General features: G+C 46.4%; 1 protein-coding gene and 1 long non-coding RNA gene across 6 annotated transcripts in view; both read right to left on the reverse strand.

The window, feature by feature from the left end:
* Positions 1 to 21,588, reverse strand: part of LOC138373500 (DNA-binding protein Ets97D-like) — a 225,633-nt gene that overhangs the window by 72,000 nt on the left and 132,045 nt on the right. The window lies entirely within an intron of this gene.
* LOC138373492 (uncharacterized) lies at positions 1,958 to 6,661 on the reverse strand. The gene is made up of 3 exons (XR_011231182.1): positions 3,213 to 6,661; positions 2,942 to 3,070; positions 1,958 to 2,561 (listed from the first exon to the last, which is right to left on the reverse strand). It is a non-coding gene; the product is annotated as an uncharacterized lncRNA (long non-coding RNA).

The following is a 21,588-nucleotide window of genomic DNA, read 5'->3' on the forward strand; positions in this document are numbered from 1 at the left end:
GTGGATAACCTTGGAAATATGAGGCTTGGAATAGGAAACCAAAGAAAGATGATCAATCTACAAGGTATTCATTGGAACAGAATCGGTGGCACACGGGTAGTGATAAAGAGCCACTACCAGACAAAATGTATAATGCACCCCTGGCTGAACCAATCAAGCATCATTGACTCGAGGACCCTTCCAGAAGCCAACCAGCTCGTTCTTCATCAGAAAAGAAGGAGCTGGCTGAAAAATATAACGCCCCCCCCAGGGCCAGAGGAACAAAATTCCCACCTTTAGAGGAGAGCAAGAAGCTCCCAATTCAACAGCTGGAGGCAAGAGAAAACAAAGCCTTAGAAAAGGAATCCCAGACCAAAAGGGACACTATGAAATGAGAAGAGAAAAGAAAAACCGGCACGTGGTCCAAAGACCAGGTTGGTGCACGATTGGGTGCAAGAAATCCTGAGACAGCCTGCAAAATGACGTCAAGGCAAAAAACTCTTCACCGAATACAAGTTGCAGAGGCTCAGTCAGTGTCACACAACATAAGGAGACAATAGTTGGCACGAGATGCCGATCAAGAAAAATCCAAAAAAAGAATGGAAAGCACGACACTCCCAGAAACTTGAGAGCAATGATGCAGGGAAAGGAAGTGGCAAAAGGAGCACCATGGACTCTCATATTGCTGCTGAGAACAAGAACACAGGTGGGACACCATCCACGAAGCCACTTGCTCATTGCAAAGATGGCGCTAAAAATGCATACAGAATTCCAGATGCAAAGTGCTGAGGAGGTCGAAGCAGCATGGTACGTCACCGAGCTGACCTTCTGGCAGAGGCAGAGCCACAAAAAATGCCTGGGTTCAGACACCAAGCAGGTAGCGTCTGAAACCGAAGCCGAGCCAGGCACCAGGAGCCAGTCTCCCTTGTAGGACTTCAATTGCGTCAGGACCTGGAAAAACACCCGGACCAGGGGAATGAGTTATAGAAACCCCCACCTCAACCAGCCCAGTCATAAGGCATCCATTGTGAAGGAATCAATTGAGGAAGGGAGCATCAAACAAGGAAAGGCATAGATTAACACACCTAGTGTCCCCGCGGCCTGGTCGAGGACTGGGCCGCGGGGACACTAAAAAGCCCCGAAATCATCTCAAGATGATCTCAAGATAACCCTAAGAACAGAAACGGTCCGAAATAAGTTGACAGGCTGCAGCTGCTGACAAGAGCAACCATGGCACCACACCCCTCAGGAAAGAGGAGAGGCAGACAAGAGAGCCAAAGCCCCATGCTGAATCCAAAGTTTGGGGCCATGGCCTGTCGACACGTGAGTTGGACAGGGAGAATGTGGCCACTGCATCCCAGAGCATTGGAACATACAGTACGAGATCCTTGCCAAGCTCTTCATTGTCCTCCTAGGGCCAGTGTAAATGAAGCCCCAGGAGACCTAGGAAAAGCAAGACGGAACCTAAATACAGACAGGCACGATGGTCATCCACCACAAGCACTGCTGATAATAAGCAAACCTGGGCACAAGGCTGCACGAGACCCACGTCCCAAGAAAGAGCGGGAGCAAACACAGTCAACGAGGTACACAAGAGAAGAGCCCACCAGAAACGCCTGTAACATGGTCAAAACTTCATGCCACTTAAGTGTGTGGAACCGACAAAAGCCATGCAAGCATCAAGCAAGAGTAAGGGATTACCTGCTAGCCAAGAAAACTCCAGAACCTCATAATGTGCCCAATACGGTGAAGACCCAAACTCAAAAGAGGCAGGGTCCATCAACAAGGCATCATCTGGGTCTCACACATGGTATGTAAACAGTGCCTCATAAGCCATAAGTGGTCGAGTGTCTGGAGTGACCCTCCAGAGGCAGTAAACCATTTAGAGGAACACTCCAGACAGGCCCAGAGGCATGTGGAAATGAGCCATGGGGGGGGGGGGGAAGAGTGCACCTCCCAGGACTCATTTCAAATGAAATCTGATTCATACAGAATACAGAAAAGGGCGGGGGGGGGAACAAAAACCCTTCCCCCTTCTGCACAAGGAGACCTTCCTCAGAGGGCATAAGGAACACTAGAGTTGAATAGGACCTAGGGACCCATGCCCAGCTCCCCCCAACCCGCAGAAGATGCAGTCAAAGGCTCCGGGCCAGAGATGGCATCCTTGCTCACTACCCAAGACAGAAAAGCGGAGTATGAGGGAGAGGCTTCAGTGGAAGGAGGGGCTGGCTGAGAGCAAGACCTAGAAGCCTCCTCATGACTAGCCAGCTCAACTGCCTCTGTGCCGGATTTGGAAGGGGCAACCTCTTAGCTGACCGAGCCACATCCCAAGCTAAACCATACCCCGACCCCAAAACCCTCAGATGTTTCGGGACCAGATGCAAGGAGGAGGGAAGGGGGGGGGGGGGAAAGGAGGATCAGAGGATTGGAGGACCATACCCAAAGAAAAAGGAAGAGTAGGTGCAGATGAAGTTAAGGGGGCGATAGTTAGGGTTCATAAAAGTTGTTCTAGTGCAATGAAAATTTATTGACGTGTTACACGTGAAGAGGGCTGCAAGTGGTCCAAGTTTCAGCATCGCAGCCTAAATAGAGAGGGAGAAAAAAAAAAAAAACTTTTTTTAACCATTTTTTTACATGTTTTAAAGTTGATATAACAAATACAAATATCAACTGATATTATTTCTATGATACTCAGCTATCACAATACTATATAATAAAGGTTGTCTAGTGGCATTATTATCCCAAACCTATTTAGTGCAATAATACAAATTTTCAAAGTTCACCCAAAAAATTATGCAACAAAATGATGTTTATAAATATATATAAAATCAATAAATGATCTTAGGGGAAATATATAACTTGAGTTTTTAGAGGCACAGACTCTACATATAATGTGCAAGTTCCATGTAAATTGAATAATAAATAAAAAAGTTATTCAACCATATAGTTGCAAATTAGTTACCTGTAAAAAATGAAGGTCAAAGTTCAGCCACCTTTGGCTGAGGTTGATGAACTACCAATTTCAATCAAAATTACCACCCTTGTAGATTGGCATTCCTTCAGTAAGGTGTGTAAGTTCCATGAAGATTGCCTGATAAAAAAAAAAAAAAAAAAATTATTAAAAAAAAAAAATTAAAAAAAAAAAATAAAAAAAATTAAAAAAAAGACAGCAGCTTTATATTTACAATTATTTATGATATAGTATCAAGATATAAAACATAATACATACTAACCTAATATAATTGGTCTGAAATATGCAACATCTTGCAACATCAAGAGGGAGAACGTCTTGAGTTGCAGGTCTAAGATCTTGAGTGGCAGGTGCCGCAGGTGGTGTGGCAGGTGCCGCAGGTGGTGTGGCATGTGCAGCAGGAGGTGTGGCAGGTGCCACAGAGGTGTGGCAGGTGCCACAGGAGGTGTGGGTGCCTGGGTGTGAGGCGAGGTAGTGTGTTGTGGGGGCGGGAGGCTGCCCTCTCTCTTCACTCAAGGGAACTCTTGTTTTGCCTCAGTGTGGCTTTACGCTCCTTCTTTACTTGGCTAACGCGTAGAGCTCTTGCCTTTAGAGCTTTCTTCTTGTCCGATACTATATCCATTGTGCAGTATATGCAAGAAAATACGATCTGTGCGAGCGCGTCAGGCATGCGACCGCCGGCACAGACACTGAGAGGGTGACTAAGCCAGTAAATCGGATTATAGCCCCTCCCTCTCACAGAAGACAGTTGCCAGCGAGTGTGTTTATAATTTGTATATGCATAACAAGATATTCTCCACTCTATTGCGAAATACTAGACGCTTACAACGTATGACGCATCACCCTACGGCGCACCCGAGCCGCGAGGACCAGATTTCGGGCAATTGCGGCTGGAAAATTTGCTGTAATTACGTTATTTATTATCATAACATTAAACGGTTTGCACCACGGTGTTGCCAGAACGTTGTAGTATTTTTATAAATTTTTCGTGTTTGGCCGAATTTTTTCGGCCAAACAATGATAACGCCCTCTTAAGGTGGAGTTCACCAACACCTCCAATCCCGGGTCTCTAAACAGCAAATGGGCAACTCTGGGGCATCCTTTTAGGAACACAACCTAGACCACTGCAATCTAGAAAAACGAACATGCAAAACAAAGAAGAATTGTAAGTTATCAGTAAACTGATAAGCCCTAACCTTATTGAGAGGGTCAGAAAGAAGAGCCACATGGAAAGACCAAACCCCACAGGACTCGGGACCAAAAGCGTCACCGACCCAACAGGCAGCATGGCGGAGGCAGGAGGAGTGATCATCGCCACATGGCATAGACGATGAACAACCAACAAACTTGCACAAAACAACAGCAAGTAGGGGTAGGGGGGGTGAGGAATATTCATGCAACCACCAAACCCACTGGGGATGTCCATGGCCTGAAGGGTAAACCAAATAGTACACCCATACACTGGGATTGCTATTCCTGACTTAAAAGTAAGCCAACACAACCTTATTCATGTGGTTGTGAAGGCTGACTTCTGAGCACTGATAAGACAACTGGATAACCTTTGGCAATTATATTATGCAGCAAACTATTCTTATGTGTTCCAAGTGATGATTAAACGTACTGCACACAATGCATGTATGAATGATTTTGAGGGGATATAAAATGGGGCTGCCTTGTATTGGCTAATGGTCTTTCTGAAGTTTACACCATTTTATACAGTATTCTTAATTACGATGATGCGAAGAGCTAACTATAAGTGAGTGTGAACAGGATGCTGCATGAGAGGTAGCCTTTGCAGAGAGAAATGCAATTTGAGGGTACATCTATGGAGGGCAAATATGGAGGGCATATAATGGAATCAAACCATTCATCTCTGGACTACCCAGGCACATTCAATACCACCTAAACCATGATAAGCACTTTACGGTCTAGTGATGTCATTGTGCTCCCTTCTATTTGTTAACCCTTAAACTGCGTATGGCATATATATAAGACTGGAATAACACGTCCTACCGTGCGCATGGTGTACATAAACGCCATAGGGTGCCAGGCACAATTCAAATTGCCCGCTGGTACACGGGGTTCACATCAGCTTCCTCAGGGCTCTTGTAAACAGACACCATGTTTAAAAAAATTGTGGTCAACATTCTCCAGTGTGAGAGTCACAGTACTGTGTGAGCCACCAAGGTTGGCACACGCAGCATGAGCTAACAGCATTGCTGTTCTGCTTGTGACCACAGAATCGCCTAAAAATGTCAAAATAAATATTTAACTGCTATCATTTAGCAATGATAGTATTACAGAAGTCCCCTGACTGTGATAAAAATGATCAGGATTGTGATAATAGCAGAATTGTTGTGATAATTAGCGCTGGGTGGGAGGAGTAATGTTGAGGGAGGGAGGACTGTAGTGTCGTCTGCTGAATGTGTGTGGCCACCTGTTACTGTCTGCACTCACCATACCAGCTTAGGGGTTCACTATGGTAAGCACAAATGTAGAAACTTGTATATAACGTGTATATTAGTGTAATAACAACAAAAGGCGAATGATGGGAGGAGCCATTTCGGTGACGTAGGTGGCGTCGTCTGCATGATTTGGTCATGTTATGCAGAGGGCGACTACGATGCTTTTTGGGGCACCATACCAGCTTAGTTGCACAGTTATGGTGAATAAAACATGTGGATACTTATATAAAACATCTATAGTGAATAAAAGAAAAAACAATATGGTGGGAGGAGAATGCTGGCTAGTGAGGTGTTGTTGAGGGAGGGAGGGACGGAGGGAGGGGTGACGAGTGGCGGCGAGTGGCTGGCAGGCTGGTGTGTGGTGGCCAGCCACTCCTTTCTGACTCACCATACCAAGTTAGTGGTTCGTTATGGTGAACAAAACAAGCAGATACTTATATATAATCTGTGTGCAGTATATAGTGTAATAACAGCAAAACTATTTATTGTTTTATGACGATAATATTTGAATAATATGCACACAATAATTTTGAGTATAGCGATGATTTGCCCCTTTAATTATATAAATATATCCCATTACACACTGTTGAATATTACTGAGAAAAAAAAAGCGTTGAATGTAATGCAACCCCATTTTCTGGGCGAGACCCGGAGGCTCCTAAGAGCTATCCAGGGCGATATGTAACTACAGTGACACCTCGACTTACGATTGCTCCGACTTACGATAATTTCGAGTTACGATAAAAATTTGATCAGAAAATGCGACTCTAGTTACGATAGTGTCGTCGACTAACAATATTCGTTGATACGCGTTTGGGTCAACCAAGCGCATGGTTCCTATTCACGCAGGCAGACCTGCCTCAGTTTACCAGAGCCGCCCGTTAAGTGACGATCACGCTTATGAGAAATTCCATTATTTTGGTGATTTTTTGTTTTTTTGAACATATAAGTAATTATTATATATCATGCCATGGGTCCCAAGAAAGTCAGTGGTAAGGTTCAACCTAAGAAAACACATGTGAGGATGACTACAGAGGAAAAACAAGAGATCATTCATAAACATGAAAATGGCATGAGGGTTGTTGATGTAGAGGATGTCCCATCCTCATTTATTATGAAAATGTGTGCAGCAGCATGGGAAGAACTACAAACTTTTGCTGAATAAACTCACCCAAGTCAAGCTGCAGTAGGTCGTTGCCTTAACCTTTTCAATGACACTGATGCATTACTACAGACAAATATTGGAAAAAAAACAAAAAAAAAAATTATCATTGAACATAATGAAATACCATTTTCTGGGTGAGACCCGGAGGCTCCTGGTGCTTTACCAGGCTGATATGCTAATGTCAGACTTTGGCATCAGTCATGTGTATGGAGTTCTAGGGCCTACCGGGGACCACGGCCAGAACCTGGCCCCCTCAGAGAGGCAAGGGGAGCAATGGCCTATGGACACCCCCGTGTGGTTGGAAGTATTCTGTCTGCCATCGACCGGGTCAAGCATCCAGAAAGATAAGCATTCCAAAACAAACTCCTATTCTGGTGAAAATTGCTACCTAAAGCCAAACTAGTGGATAGAACTCCCCAACAGAAAACAAGCAAACTAGTATGACGTTACACGTCACCGCTGTCTGCGTAGCTCCCCCCTCCCCGGGAGGGGGAATGGGGAGCCCCAGACCTCCCACGCTGGCTATCCACCCATTAGTTCTGAGGCTGGATGTCAAAACACGCGAAAACCGCTGATTGGAGGGAGGGAGGGTTGCCGGGGAGCCTCCGGGTCTCACCCAGAAAATGGCGTTTCATTACATTCAACGCTGGTTTTCTGGGAGGAGCCCCGTCGGCTCCCCGGAGCTAACTACCCACAGAGGAAGGTCAAAGGGACTGAACCGGGAGGCGGACACCACACACCCCCCACAGAAGCGAGACAACCGGCAGCAAACGCCAACCCAAGGCGCCACAGCCCTGAAAAGTCCTGGGAACAACACGAGAACAACGAGCAGCAAGGCCCCCGTACGAACACCAAAGATCCATGCCCGAATGACCACAAGGACACGTCGCTCAGACGGCAGCGAGAGCAGCGAAGTCACGAACGCCACGGGCATGAGGGAAGAACACAGGCAGCTTAGCCGCAAGAACACGGCTGACAATTCAAGACACCATCACCCGTGAACCGGGAAGAACAGAACCGGATCAACGCAAAACGCGCCCCGGACACAGATGCCGTGGCACGCAAACAACAGCGGAGGGCTGCCACTGAACACAAAACACGACACCCCCCCGGCCCGACCAACCAAGACTCAACAAACCATGGACCCCTCCAGAACGCAGCAGCCCCACCCCGCACCAGAAAAGATGGAGACTGCTGCCACCGAACAACCAAAACGCTAAAACCGAAGGAGCAAGAAAACGCAGCGAACCAACCCCCAGAGGCAAAAGGAAAAAGAGCCGACGAAAAAACAAACTGGAACCGAAGGGGCACTACCAACCGAGGAGAAGACAGAGCATGCTGACCAGAGACCAGGACGGTGCAAGTGGTGCACGAACAGGGTGGAGGTGAAACGACGTACGAGACAGCTTACTAATGGTGCAGAAGCAACACCAAGACCGAAAGCAAGCCGAAGCGGCTCCGTCAGCGCCGCACGAAAAGAGGCGACAGTATGTGGCAAGACGACGGCCCCCAACCCCCACCAGAAAACCAAGCCGACACTAACAAGAGTAACCACCTAAGAACGGACAGGAAAAGAAAGGACCGCCAAAATATCCCATACTGCAGGTGGGACCCCTACCACGAAGCCACCCGACCACCAACCAGAGGTGAGACCACGAGGCAGAACGTAAGCAGCCCCGACAACGCCCCTCCGAGCCCAGGAAAAGGCGGAGCCGCGGGAAGATCTCGGGCGCAACCACCGAAACCCAAGCGGCACAAGGAGATGGAACGTCTGCCGAACAGAAAAACTCCCCAACGCAAGCAAGCCCGCCAGGAGTTCAGAAACGACGTGTCCGATGCGAAACATCGCAAGACCCCGAAAAACCAACAGGCAGGGCTAGGTAGGAAACCAAAGAAGGCGGAAGGGTTGCCGCCAGAACAGTACCCGAACCAAGGGGTACGAGCAACTGCAACAGACCAAGACAAAGAAGCACACCACAGGACATAGGCTGAAAAAATGCCCAAGAAGCCAAGAAGCACACGCAGAACACCCCTGCGGCAGAGGAGGAAACAAGGGAACGCACAAGGAATGAAGCGGTGGAAACCGACCACCCCCAACATAGCAGTAAGTGCAGGCAAAATCGACCAAAGGAGATGCCAGGAAAACGACTGGGGAGAGGCAGGATGAAAAGAGCTGAAGCACAAAAACCCCAGGAAAACAGCCATGGGTGGACAATCAGGCAAGGACAGAAAAACCCCACGCACATGAGAGGGCCAAGCCAGGGACCCGAAGACCACGAAAAACAACAAGCAAACCCCCATACGCAAACACTAGGCACAAAACAGCAGCAAAGTGCCACACCACAACCGGACACAGGAACAAGGACACGCCACCGTGAAACACGGTACCAATACACACGTGCAGCAGCAGCAACAGGCACCACCGCAACATGCAACATGTAAATAGCAACTCGCTTCTGCAAAGGCAGAGAACGGAGCAGGCAGACCCCAGACAGGGCCAGCGAAGACACAACAAACCCCAGCAGGCCCAGAAACCTGCACACCAGGCGACCGACGGCGGAGAAACCTCGCTCAATGCCTGCTGGATGGGGTACCGGGAGCTCATTTACACCCCAAGCCCGGCCCGAGACTAGGCTAGAACGGCCAGAGGATGGCCCACCAGGCAGCTGCTTGAAGCGGCCCGCAGGCCCACATACGCCCCACAACCAGGATGGGCCGGAACTTCTATTCGAAAACAGGCTAGTGTGCCCCGGAAGTCCACGGACGTACCGGCAATAAGGCGTATGCTCGCAAGTAGGTCGTGCAACAACCGCAGACCTCTGACGGTTATACAGTGTTCCCCGATTGTGCCTATAGCACCACTGCACTCCACTGGTACTATCGCGCAAGTTCTTCCAGATAGGCGGGACCCAAGAGCCAGAGCTAAACCCTGCAAGCACAACCAGGAGAGCCCTACCAGGTGAGTACATAACCAGCACCACAACCCACACACCTCATAACACAAAAAAGTGGGTCCCCTGAATGACTCTAGCATGGGTTGGACATGCACATGAGTGGGACTGGAAGGGTTGAAAAAGGGACAGTCACTGGTGTGCGAACGGTCTCATTCGTACAAAAATATACCTAAATAAAGACAGGTATATAAACATCTCCGCATCCAGCGCCCAGCCAAAAGACGCCAGACCGCAGAAATTCACCTGTCGAACGGAGGCACGAACGTGACACGACTCAACTGTGCCCAGAAGATCCTGGGAGCACCGCCAGGTGAAGATGCCAGAGCCAGACCCGCAGGAGAGCAGGGCAGAGGCGAAGGAGGCGGCCCACACCCATGACACAGGGAAAACCTCGGCGTCCTCCCCACTGCTGGAAACTAGAACACCCCCAGAGTGAAGGGGCACATACCGCAGCAAGGGAGAAGAGCGAGAGGCGAAGCACTTGAGAAAAAGGGTGCAAAACACCAGCAGTGAAACACACCGCCCAGACCAAAACAAACTCCACGGAGTATGCGCATGACACGCTGGCCGAATTGCACAACCCCCTCTGCGGGAAGGCGCCAACCAGGACTACTGCACTAGAAAAGTAGCCAAAAGAGGAAGCAGGAACAACAAAACCAGCCAACAAAGCGAAGACAGAGCCCAAAAAGGTACCCAACCGGCCCACCAAGCAGCCCAACCGGCCCACTAAGCAGCCCAACCGGCCCACCAAGCAGCCCAACCGGCCCACAAGCAGCCCAACCGGCCCACAAGCAGCCCAACCGGCCCACAAGCAGCCCAACTGGCCTATACCAGCGATACAAAGATGCGAGAAACAACTACACGGCAGTGAGGAGAGAGGCAGAAAGAAATTTTGAAAAAGGGATTGCAGACAAATGTAAAACAGAACCAGGTCAATTCTATAAATTCATAAACAAAAAATTGCAGGTTAAGGATAATATTCAGAGGTTCAAAATGGGAAATAGATTCACGGAAGATGAAAAGGAAATGTGTGAAACACTAAACGAAAAGTTCCAAAGTGTGTTTGTACAAAATGAAATCTTTAGGGAACCAGATACAATAAGAATTCCAGAGAACAACATAGAGCACATAGAGGTGTCTAGAGACGAAGTGGAAAAAATGCTCAAGGAGCTCGGTAAGAATAAAGCAGCTGGCCCAGATGGCGTTTCACCATGGGTTCTGAGAGAATGTGCATCTGAGCTCAGCATTCCACTTCACCTGATCTTTCAGGCATCCCTGTGTACAGGAATCGTAGCAGACGTGTGGAAACAGGCTAACATAGTTCCAATCTACAAAAGTGGCAGCAGGGAAGACCCCCTCAATTATAGACCTGTATCATTGACAAGTGTAATAGTGAAAGTATTGGAAAAACTAATCAAAACTAAATGGGTAGAACACCTAGAGAGAAATGATATAATATCAGACAGACAGTATAGTTTTCGATCTGGAAGATCCTGTGTATCGAATTTACTCAGTTTCTATGATCGAGCCACAGAGATATTACAGGAAAGAGATGGTTGGGTTGACTGCATCTATCTGGACCTAAAAGAGGCTTTCGACAGAGTTCCACATAAGAGGTTGTTCTGGAAACTGGAAAATATTGGAGGGGTGACAGGTAAGCTTCTATCATGGATGAAAAATTTTCTGACTGATAGAAAAATGAGGGCAGTAATCAGAGGCAATGTATCGGAATGGAGAAATGTCACAAGTGGAGTACCACAGGGTTCAGTTCTTGTACCAGTGATGTTTATTTTGTACATAAATGATCTACCAGTTGGTATACAGAATTATATGAACATGTTTGCTGATGATGCTAAGATAATAGGAAGGATAAGAAATTTAGATGATTGTCATGCCCTTCAAGAAGACCTGGACAAAATAAGTAGATGGAGCACCACTTGGCAAATGGAATTTAATGTTAATAAATGTCATGTTATGGAATGTGGAATAGGAGAACATAGACCCCCACACAACCTATATATTATGTGAGAAATCTTTAAAGAATTCTGATAAAGAAAGAGATCTAGGGGTGGTTCTAGATAGAAAACACTCACCTGAGGACCACATAAAGAATATTGTGCAAGGAGCCTATGCTATGCTTTCTAACTTCAGAATTGCATTTAAATACATGGATGGCGATATACTAAAGAAATTGTTCATGACTTTTGTTAGGCCAAAGCTAGAATATGCAGCTGTTGTGTGGTGCCCATATCTTAAGAAGCACATCAACAAACTGGAAAAGGTGCAAAGACATGCTACTAAGTGGCTCCCAGAACTGAAGGGTAAGAGCTACGAGGAGAGGTTAGAAGCATTAAACATGCCAAAACTAGAAGACAGAAGAAAAAGAGGTGATATGATCACTACATACAAAATAGTAACAGGAATTGATAAAATCGACAGGGAAGATTTCCTGAGACCTGGCACTTCAAGAACAAGAGGTCATAGATTTAAACTAGCTAAACACAGATGCCGAAGAAATATAAGAAAATTCACCTTCGCAAATAGAGTGGTAGACGGTTGGAACAAGTTAAGTGAGAAGATGGTGGAGGCCAAGACCGTCAGTAGTTTCAAAGCGTTATATGACAAAGAGTGCTGGGAAGACGGGACACCACGAGCGTAGCTCTCATCCTGTAACTACACTTAGGTAATCACTTAGGTAGTTACAAGCAGCCCAACCGGCCCACAAGCAGCCCACCTGGCCCACAAGCAGCCCAACCGGCCCACCAAGCAGCCCAACCGGCCCACCAAGCAGCCCAACCGGCCCACCAAGCAGCCCAACCGGCCCACCAAGCAGCCCAACCGGCCCACAAGCAGCCCAACCGGCCCACCAAGCAGCCCAACCGGCCCACCAAGCAGCCCAACCGGCCCACCAAGCAGCCCAACCGGCCCACCAAGCAGCCCAACCGGCCCACCAAGCAGCCCAACCGGCCCACCAAGCAGCCCAACTGGCCCACAAGCAGCCCAACCGGCCCACAAGCAGCCCAACCGGCCCACAAGCAGCCCAACCGGTCCACAATGTCCTTTCCTTTCCCAAGAGGCAGAGAAGAGGAGCTCCAGCATATTTCAATAATCCTAAGTATTGTAGTACAGGATGATGATAGTGAGTGGTGTCCCAGAGAACATAAAGGTATAGTGCTTTTGAAAAATAGGTGAGATAACAGGAATGTGCCAAGGGAAGTGAAACAGTGGATGAGAAAAAGTTACCCCTAGTGTTTACAGTGCAGAGAACAACATTCAAGATGGCCGCCTGCAAGAGGAAATACAAAACAGAGCTTGATTTTGCTGGATTCAGTGAAGAAAGCATTGAGATAACCAATCTATACAACAAGGTGGTAAAATTAGATACTATTGTGACCTCTCGTGTAGAAATAATTAGTAAATTGAAAGAAAGTAATGACCATTTAAATAGCAAAGTTGTATGTCTTGAGGGTGTAGTGAAAGACTTGCGCAAGGATAAGATTCAATTGGAAACAAATTGCAAGGCCATGGAAGAAGAAAATAGACTTAAAAATAGCTTTGGAAGAAGTTAAAGTAAATTTAAACATAAATGACTACAATAGATTAGGTAAGGAAATTCAACAGGAGAAACAGCTTTTGTCAGCACAGATGGAGGAAGTTACACAGGGAATAGAACAGTGCAAGAAAGATATGCAACTCACTTATGCACAAGTGGCCAAGGAGAAGGAAAAAATAGAAGAAGCAGTAAAGGAAGTCAAATACTGCAGCAACCAAGATAAAACAAACATTAGGCTAGAAGTGAGGAAAGAATTGGCATCTAACCCGAAGTTGGTGCAAAACACAGTTGATTGGAGTAAGTCCCTCATCATTTTTGGGTGTAAAGAAAAGGAGATAACATCTAGGTCAGAAAGAGCTATAGAAGAAGCAAAAGTAGTAGATAAAATTGTTGGCCTCGTGGAAGGTCTTACAACCATAGAAAATGTGTGCGACTACAGGAGAATAGGCAGATATGTAAAAGGGAAAGATCGACCTTTGAGGATCACCCTAAATGGTGCCAAACAGATGGAAGAAGTACTAAGGAATGCTAGAAAATTACAAAGTGATGAGGATGGGAAAGTATGGTCGTTAAGACGAGATCTTTCAAAAGAAGATAGGGAGAAGCTGAAACTGAACCTCGCCGAGGCAAAACGTTTAAATGAGAGCAGGAATGAAGAAGAAATCAATTTTTTTTTCTACAAAGTGATAGGGGTAGGCAGGCCAATAAAGTGGTACATAAAGGCAAACCAACAAAATCATTAGAGAAAGGGGGAGTGAAAAATAAGAAGAGGGGGAACAAGTTCCTCAAGATTGTATACACCAACATAGATGGAGTAAGATCAAAGATACTGGAGTTAAGTGATATAATACAGCTGCAGACACCAGACATTGTTGCACTCACGGAGACAAAACTTGAAGATGCTATTTTAAATGAGGTCATATTCCCAAGGGGCTACTCAATTTGGAGACGGGACAGAAAAATCAGGAAAGGCGGTGGCGTTGCTGTGCTGGTGAAAGAACACCTAAAGGTGAACGAAATAGTGACTGCCAATCCACAGGAAGTTGACATAATAGCACTAGAGATCTGCCATGAGGATGATAAACTAATGATCATAAATGCATATAGTCCACCGCTAAGCAGCACATGGTCAAAGGAGGAGCTAGATAGTAAACGAGAAGGTCTTATAACAATAATGAGAGAGATAATAGCGAGAGCGGATAACGATAGTTCACGACTTCAACTTGAAATCCATAGACTGGGAAGCACGTGAAGCTAAAACAGAAGATTTCTGGACCTGTAAATTTGTAGACCTCATCCTGGAAACATTCTTGTATCAACATGTTAAACAAGCTACGAGGATGAGGGAATGTTATGTTGAGGTTATGTTGAGATGATTTCGGGGCTTTTTAGTGTCCCCGCGGCCCGGTCCTCGACCAGGCCTCCACCCCCAGGAAACAGCCCGTGACAGCTGACTAACACCCAGGTACCTATTATACTGCTAGGTAACAGGGGCATAGGGTGAAAGAAACTCTGCCCAATGTTTCTCGCCGGCGCCTGCGATCGAACCCAGGACCACAGGATCACAAGTCCAGCGTGCTGTCCGCTCGGCCGACCGGCTCCGACCGGTCCCCGGAAGGGGACGTTCCCTCCATGCTAGATTTGATATTTACCAGGACGGAGGAAGAAATATTTGACATTCAGTGCCTTCCTCCCATGGGTAAAAGTGACCATGTCTTTTTGGGAATAAAGTATGCAATGCGTTATAATCTGGAAGAAAATATGACGGTCGATGCAATTGAAAAACCTGACTTTAGGAGAGGACATTATGGCAATCTTAGAAAAATTTTTAGTGAGTATAATTGGACAAACTTGTTGCTAGGCAAGGAAGTGAATGAGATGTCAGGTTTTGTGAAATATATGATAAAGGCACAAAAAAATTTATACCAAAACAGAGAAGCAGAATTAGGAAACAGGAGTGGTTCAACAGAAAGTGCGAGAGGGCCAGAGACCAAAAGACACAAAAATGGAATCAATACAGGAAGAGGCCGAACCCCCCAAACATACCAGCGATACAGAGATGCGAGAAACAACTACACGGCAGTGAGGAGAGAGGCAGAAAGAAATTTTGAAAAAGGGATTGCAGACAAATGTAAAACAGAACCAGGTCTATTCTATAAATTCATAAACAACAAATTGCAGGTAAAGGATAATATTCAGAGGTTGAAAATGGGAAATAGATTCATGGAAAATGAAAAGGAAATGTGTAAAACATTAAACGAAACGTTCCAAAGTGTGTTTGTACAAAATGAAATCTTCAGGGAACCAGATACAATAAGAATTCCAGAGAACAACATAGAGCACATAGAGGTGTCTAGAGACGAAGTGGAAAAAATGCTCAAGGAGCTAAATAAGAACAAAGCAGTTGGTCCAGATGGAGTTTCACCATGGGTCCTGAGAGAATGTGCACCTGAGCTCAGCATTCCTCTTCAACTGATTTTTCAGGCATCCCTGTTTACAGGAGTTGTAGCTGATGTGTGGAAAAAGGCTAACATAGTTCCAATCTACAAAAGTGGTAGCAGGGAAGACCCCCTTAATTATAGACCGGTATCATTGACAAGTGTAATAGTCAAAATATTTGAAAAAATAATTAAATCTAAATGGGTAGAACACCTGGAGAGAAATGATATAATATCAGACAGACAGTATGGTTTTCGATCTGGAAGATCCTGTGTATCGAATTTACTCAGTTTCTATGATCGAGCAACAGAGATATTACAGGAAAGAGATGGTTGGGTTGACTGCATCTATCTGGACCTAAAAAAGGCTTTCGACAGAGTTCCACATAAGAGGTTGTTCTGGAAACTGGAAAATATTGGAGGAGTGACAGGTACGCTTCTAACATGGATGAAAAATTTTCTGACTGATAGAAAAATGAGGGCTGTGATCAGAGGCAATGTATCGGACTGGAGAAATGTCACAAGTGGAGTACCACAGGGGTCAGTTCTTGCACCAGTGATGTTTATTGTCTACATAAATGATCTACCAGTTGGTATACAGAATTATATGAACATGTTTGCTGATGATGTTATGATAATAAGAAGGATAAGAAACTTAGATGATTGTCATGCCCTTCAAGAAGACCTGGACAAAATAAGTACATGGAGCGCGACTTGGCAAATGGAATTTAATGTTAATTAATGCCATGTTATGGAATGTGGAATAGGAGAACACAGACCCCACACGACCTATATATTATGTGAGAAATCTTTAAAGAAGTCTGATAAAGAAAGAGATCTAGGGGTGGTTATAGATAGAAAACTATCACCTGAGGACCACATAAAGAATATTGTGCGAGGAGCCTATGCCACGCTTTCTAACTTTAGAATTGCTTTTAAATACATGGATGGCGATATACTAAAGAAATTGTTCACGACTTTTGCTAGGCCAAAGCTAGAATATGCAGCAGTTGTGTGGTGCCCATATCTTAAGAAGCACATCATCAAACTGGAAAAGGTGCAAAGTCATGCTACTAAGTGGCTCCCAGAACTGAAGGGCAAGAGCTACGAAGAGAGGTTAGAGGCATTAAATATGCCAAAACTAGAAGACAGAAGAAAAAGAGGTGATATGATCACTACATACAAAATAGTAACAGGAATTGATAAAATCGATAGGGAAGATTTCCTGAGACCTGGAACTTTAAGAACAAGAGGTCATAGATATAAACTAGCTAAACACAGATGCCGAAGAAATATAAGAAAATTCACTTTCGCAAACAGAGTGGTAGACGGTTGGAACAAGTTAGGGGAGAAGGTGATGGAGGCCAAGACCGTCAGTAGTTTCAAAGCGTTATATGACAAAGAGTGCTGGGAAGACGGGACACCACGAGCGTAGCTCTCATGCTGTAACTACACTTAGGTAATTACACGTAGCCCAACCGGCCCACAAGTAGCCCAACCGGCCCACAAGTAGCCCAACCGGCCCACAAGTAGCCCAACCGGCCCACAAGTAGCCCAACCGGCCCACAAGTAGCCCAACCGGCCCACAAGTAGCCTAACCGGCCCACAAGTAGCCCAACCAGCCCACAAGTAGCCCAACAGGACCACAAGTAGCCCAAACCGGGCCACCGGCCACAAGCAGCCCAACCGGGCTACAAGTAGCCCAAAACGACGACATGGACGAGGAGCCAACAGACATTCCAATAATGCGGGAAGTAGCGAAAATCTTCCCAAACCCTCGAGAACACAGAAGCCAACACTAGTCCCGAAGGCACACGAAGGCGCAGGCGCACCCGAGACCAGAAGTCACGTAGAACCCCAAGAACGGGGAAACATGACGAAAACACCGTTCCAAAAAAGAGGGGGTAGGGAAGTATCCACCCACAGGATGGAACCAACCGACTCAAAGGCCAAGGAACCGAGTCCGGGGAGGGGCCGACGCCCAACAGCACGTACGGCGAGTGGGGAGGAAAGACCCCACTCCGCGTAACCACAAGCCCCGCGTAAAGGGGGGAGAAAAAAAACCCACGGGGTCCTACGGGGCCAAGGGTCCCCCAAGTCAGCCCCTCCCCAGCCCCGGGAACCGACACGACAGGCCCCAGGGCCGAACCGTCCTCCCAAAGCCCCGGCCGTACCAGAAAACCGGGGCAGCCACGAAAACACTAAGGAAGGGAGCCCACTGGCAGACTCTTACAACATGGCTGGAGGAACAGGCTCAAATGCCCCCGTCACTACCCCGGAAGGGGAATTCCCCAAGACTGCCCGAGTCTCAACACCATCAAACCCCGCCCCGATCCTACAGACGGTAAGGAACCGGATGCAGGCTGGAAGGGGACTCCAGGGGAAAGACAAGGGGGCGTGGATGGAACCGAAGCAACCAACACCCCCAAGTCCCAACACGAGCCAAAACGGGGCAGCCCCGGGGCTCCCGGGGAGTAAACCACGAGAACATTGCCACCACCAAGGCTCAAAGTGCAACGCCCCTGCTGCCCGCACCCGCTTAGTCAGCACAACTGGGTAATCGAGCCACAATGAGCAACAAAACTCGCAGGACTCCAGGTCGAAGGTGTCACTGACCCCACAGGCAGCAGACGGAGGCAAAACAGAGAGTCACCCAGAGACACAGGGTGAGAGCAACCCTCAAACTCGCTGGAAGTGAGGGGGGGGGGACTCTGGGGTCACATCCATCGGACCCACGCGCCCCCCAGGGGTTTCCCAGGGTCCCGAGTGTTTACTATAAGAGGACTCGCGCTCAGGTAATTCCAGGCAGGGTACTGCTAACCGGTGCCCAAAGCTACCAAACAACTTTCTAAGAGCTGATCCCCCGGGACGTGTACACTCACGAGGACCTAGCAGGGGGTACCGCCAGAAAATATTCAGAACACAAGGGGCAAGAACGAAGGCAGACCCCCCCACCAGGTAGATAAACAAAAAGAAAAAGAAAACCCCGCAAGAGGGCAGCGTACCCAAGCGGAACAGAGCCAGCCGCCATGATTGGTAAAGACAAGCTGCACAGTACCCTGCGCCCCACCAGTGCAAAACTGCCCCTTACCCTAAGGCGAACAAGGGAGACAAAACACCCGAGCACATGAAGAGCGGCCGAAAACCAAGCAGTAAACGGCAGAGCAGAGGCAGGACCCAAGGAACTTGTGGAAGGTGGCCCCAAGCCCCAAGGGCAGTACTTACAGGGCATCTAGGGAAGGGAACCCTAGGCGCATGCAGCCCGAGTACTGGAGAATCACTCCCGGCTCACGCACCACCTAGAAAACAGACACCACACTCTAGGTACAGTGCTGAAACAACCACTGGAGCCGGAGCACATAACCATTGCCTATAGCATCAGCCGAAGAACTGATGGGTGGATAGCCGGCGTGGGAGGTCTGGGGCTCCTCCTTCCCCCTCCCGGGGAGGGGGGAGCTGCGCAGACAGCGGCACGGTGATGTATGACGTCATACTAGTTTCCTTGTTTTCTGTTGAGTTCTATCCACTAGTTCGGCTTTAGGTAGCAATTTTCACCAGAATAGGGGTTTGTTTTGGAATGCTTACCTTTCTGGATGCTTGACCCGGTCGATGGCAGACATAGAATGCTTCCAACCACACGGGGGTTTCTATAGGCCATTGCTCCCCTTGCCTCTCTGAGGGGGCCAGGTTCTGGCTCGTGGTCCCCGGTAGGCCCTAGAACTCCAAACACATGACTGATGCCAAAGTCTGACATTAGCATATCAGCCAGAAAAGCTCCGGGGAGCCGACGGGGCTCCCCCCAGAAAATATATAATTTCATGTAAATCCAATACAGTATTTGAGAGAAATTCTTGTTACTGGATCTGACTTAACCACCGAGCTGTGCCGAGTTTATTGTGAAATTCCTCGTGTGCACGAGATAAAGTGTTCCCCCCAATTTTTTTTCTTTGTAAAATGATAAATTCCCTTTCCTGAACATGTCTATGTAAAAATAAATACCAAATTCCACTTATTTTGGCTGTGGGGACGTGGACAAGGTGCGCTGTGACGTCATCAGGGGGGCTGGTCGCCCATGCGTGACACACCCAAACACAGTCGCACGGGCCATTCAAGCACCGGGTATTTGCCACAAATATATTTTAAATTATTTGTTCTATGTATTTCCAATACGTTCTTTTTTTTATCGTATATGATGCATATTTGTGTCCTTTACAATATGTATACAGTAGAACGTTCATAATGTTCCATGGAACTGTGATATATGTGTCAGTAATGTGTCCACAATAAATGCTTATTGTTGCGAAATTATTTGTTAAAAATTCACTAAAATTACAATATGTACAATTTCACACACTATTTACAAGGTAACACACTGTATTACACACTCAGTACATGTACTTTGAAAGTGAGTAATAATTAACAAAGTAGTCCACGGTACACAGCGCGACTTCGCTCTCGTTGCAAAAGGTACAGATTTTCGCTTCCTGTTTCTTCATTCTGTGTGCTTGCAAATAACGCACTCACGTACACCCTTGGCTTTAGTACTTGTAGGTGGTATGTAGCCAAGCTTGTAAAGCATAAGGTAGTCTTGAAAAGCTTATAGGAAAAGATCAATTTGTAAGGTCCCACGCAGGAAGAGATTCAGCTAGCCTCAAAGAGTGTCCGTCAGTCAAGAAGAGATTCAGCTATTCTTGAAAATATCCATGGAAAACACCACCATGGAAGCTGCTAACACTGTTCTTCTATGCTATTTGTATCAGATGCATCATCACTGAACGCAGAAAATGATTCATCTATGTATTATCTAAATAAATTGGAGATAGCATAGGTGGGCAAGGGTGGCGCTCGAGCTACAAGTGGATACGCTCGCTGTGTTGTCCTCATAGGTGCTGTATCACTTGCATCCGACCTTTGTGTTAGGTCCTTATTGCACCTAGCTTCACCAATAATATGACCCTTATATTCTTCTAACAATAAGGTTTGAATTTCACCGACAGAGCATTATCTTCAACCCGTTCTCGCAAATTCGTAAAGTCAATATTGACTTATTAACTACGTGCATAGGTGATATACCAAACATAATAGATACCCTTAAAAAGATTCATAGAAAACACCAACCTTACCTAACCTTGTTAGTATCTTAAGATAAGCATCTTATTGCTTCGTAATTACAATTATTACTTAACCTATACCTATTATAGGTTAGGTAATAATTGTAATTACGAAGCAATAAGATGCTTATCTTAACATACTAAGTAGGTTAGGTAAGGTTGGTGTTTTCTATTAATCTTTTTAAGGGTATCTATTATGTTAAGTATGTCACCTATGCACATATTTAATAAGTCAATATTGACTTATTAAATTTGTGAGAACGGGTTGTTATCTTTCAACACCTCGTCGGACAGATGTTTGGGAGCCAGAGGCACGTGTGCCACCCATGGTTGCTCATTCAGTACTAACCCAGCCAGCAGCCCTAGGGCTTTCTGGGATTTTTTTCCAAGATGGCTGCCTCTCACTGGAGGTCCTAAAGATTCCATTTCGTACACAACTAACCTCGTACACATTTAGAATGGGTATGAAAAAATAAAAAAAGGGTTTTCTCAGTTGGCGCAGTTTCCCACCGACCGAGAATACTCGGTTGGCACAGTTAAGTGGTTAAACACCAATCTACTGCAGGGTGTATAGACCTAGTCTGCGTTCATCCACAGCTGCCAGGCTTTTATCAACACCTGAGGATGATGAAAGATATTTGTCTCAAGGACATGACAAAAGGAAGGAAACAAACGAAAATGAGTCAATATTTTTCATGAACTAGTAGCAGAAAATCAACCAGCACAGCCATACCCAGCACCAGCTCAGAAGCAGCTGAAGCCAACACAGCAGCAGCGAGCACCAGCAAAGCTGATGCAAACATCTAAAAACATCGTGTTTGGAGTCAACAGTCAGAACAGTTGTTAAATTTAAGTGTGTACATAGTGTTAAAATTGAAGTTGCAGTAATTTTAGTGTACAATAGTTTTCATAAACTGAATTGTAGTACTCAACACACAGCAGAACTACTTAA

This window comes from Procambarus clarkii, chromosome 5, assembly GCF_040958095.1.
Source record: "Procambarus clarkii isolate CNS0578487 chromosome 5, FALCON_Pclarkii_2.0, whole genome shotgun sequence".
Lineage (NCBI taxonomy): Eukaryota > Metazoa > Arthropoda > Malacostraca > Decapoda > Cambaridae > Procambarus > Procambarus clarkii.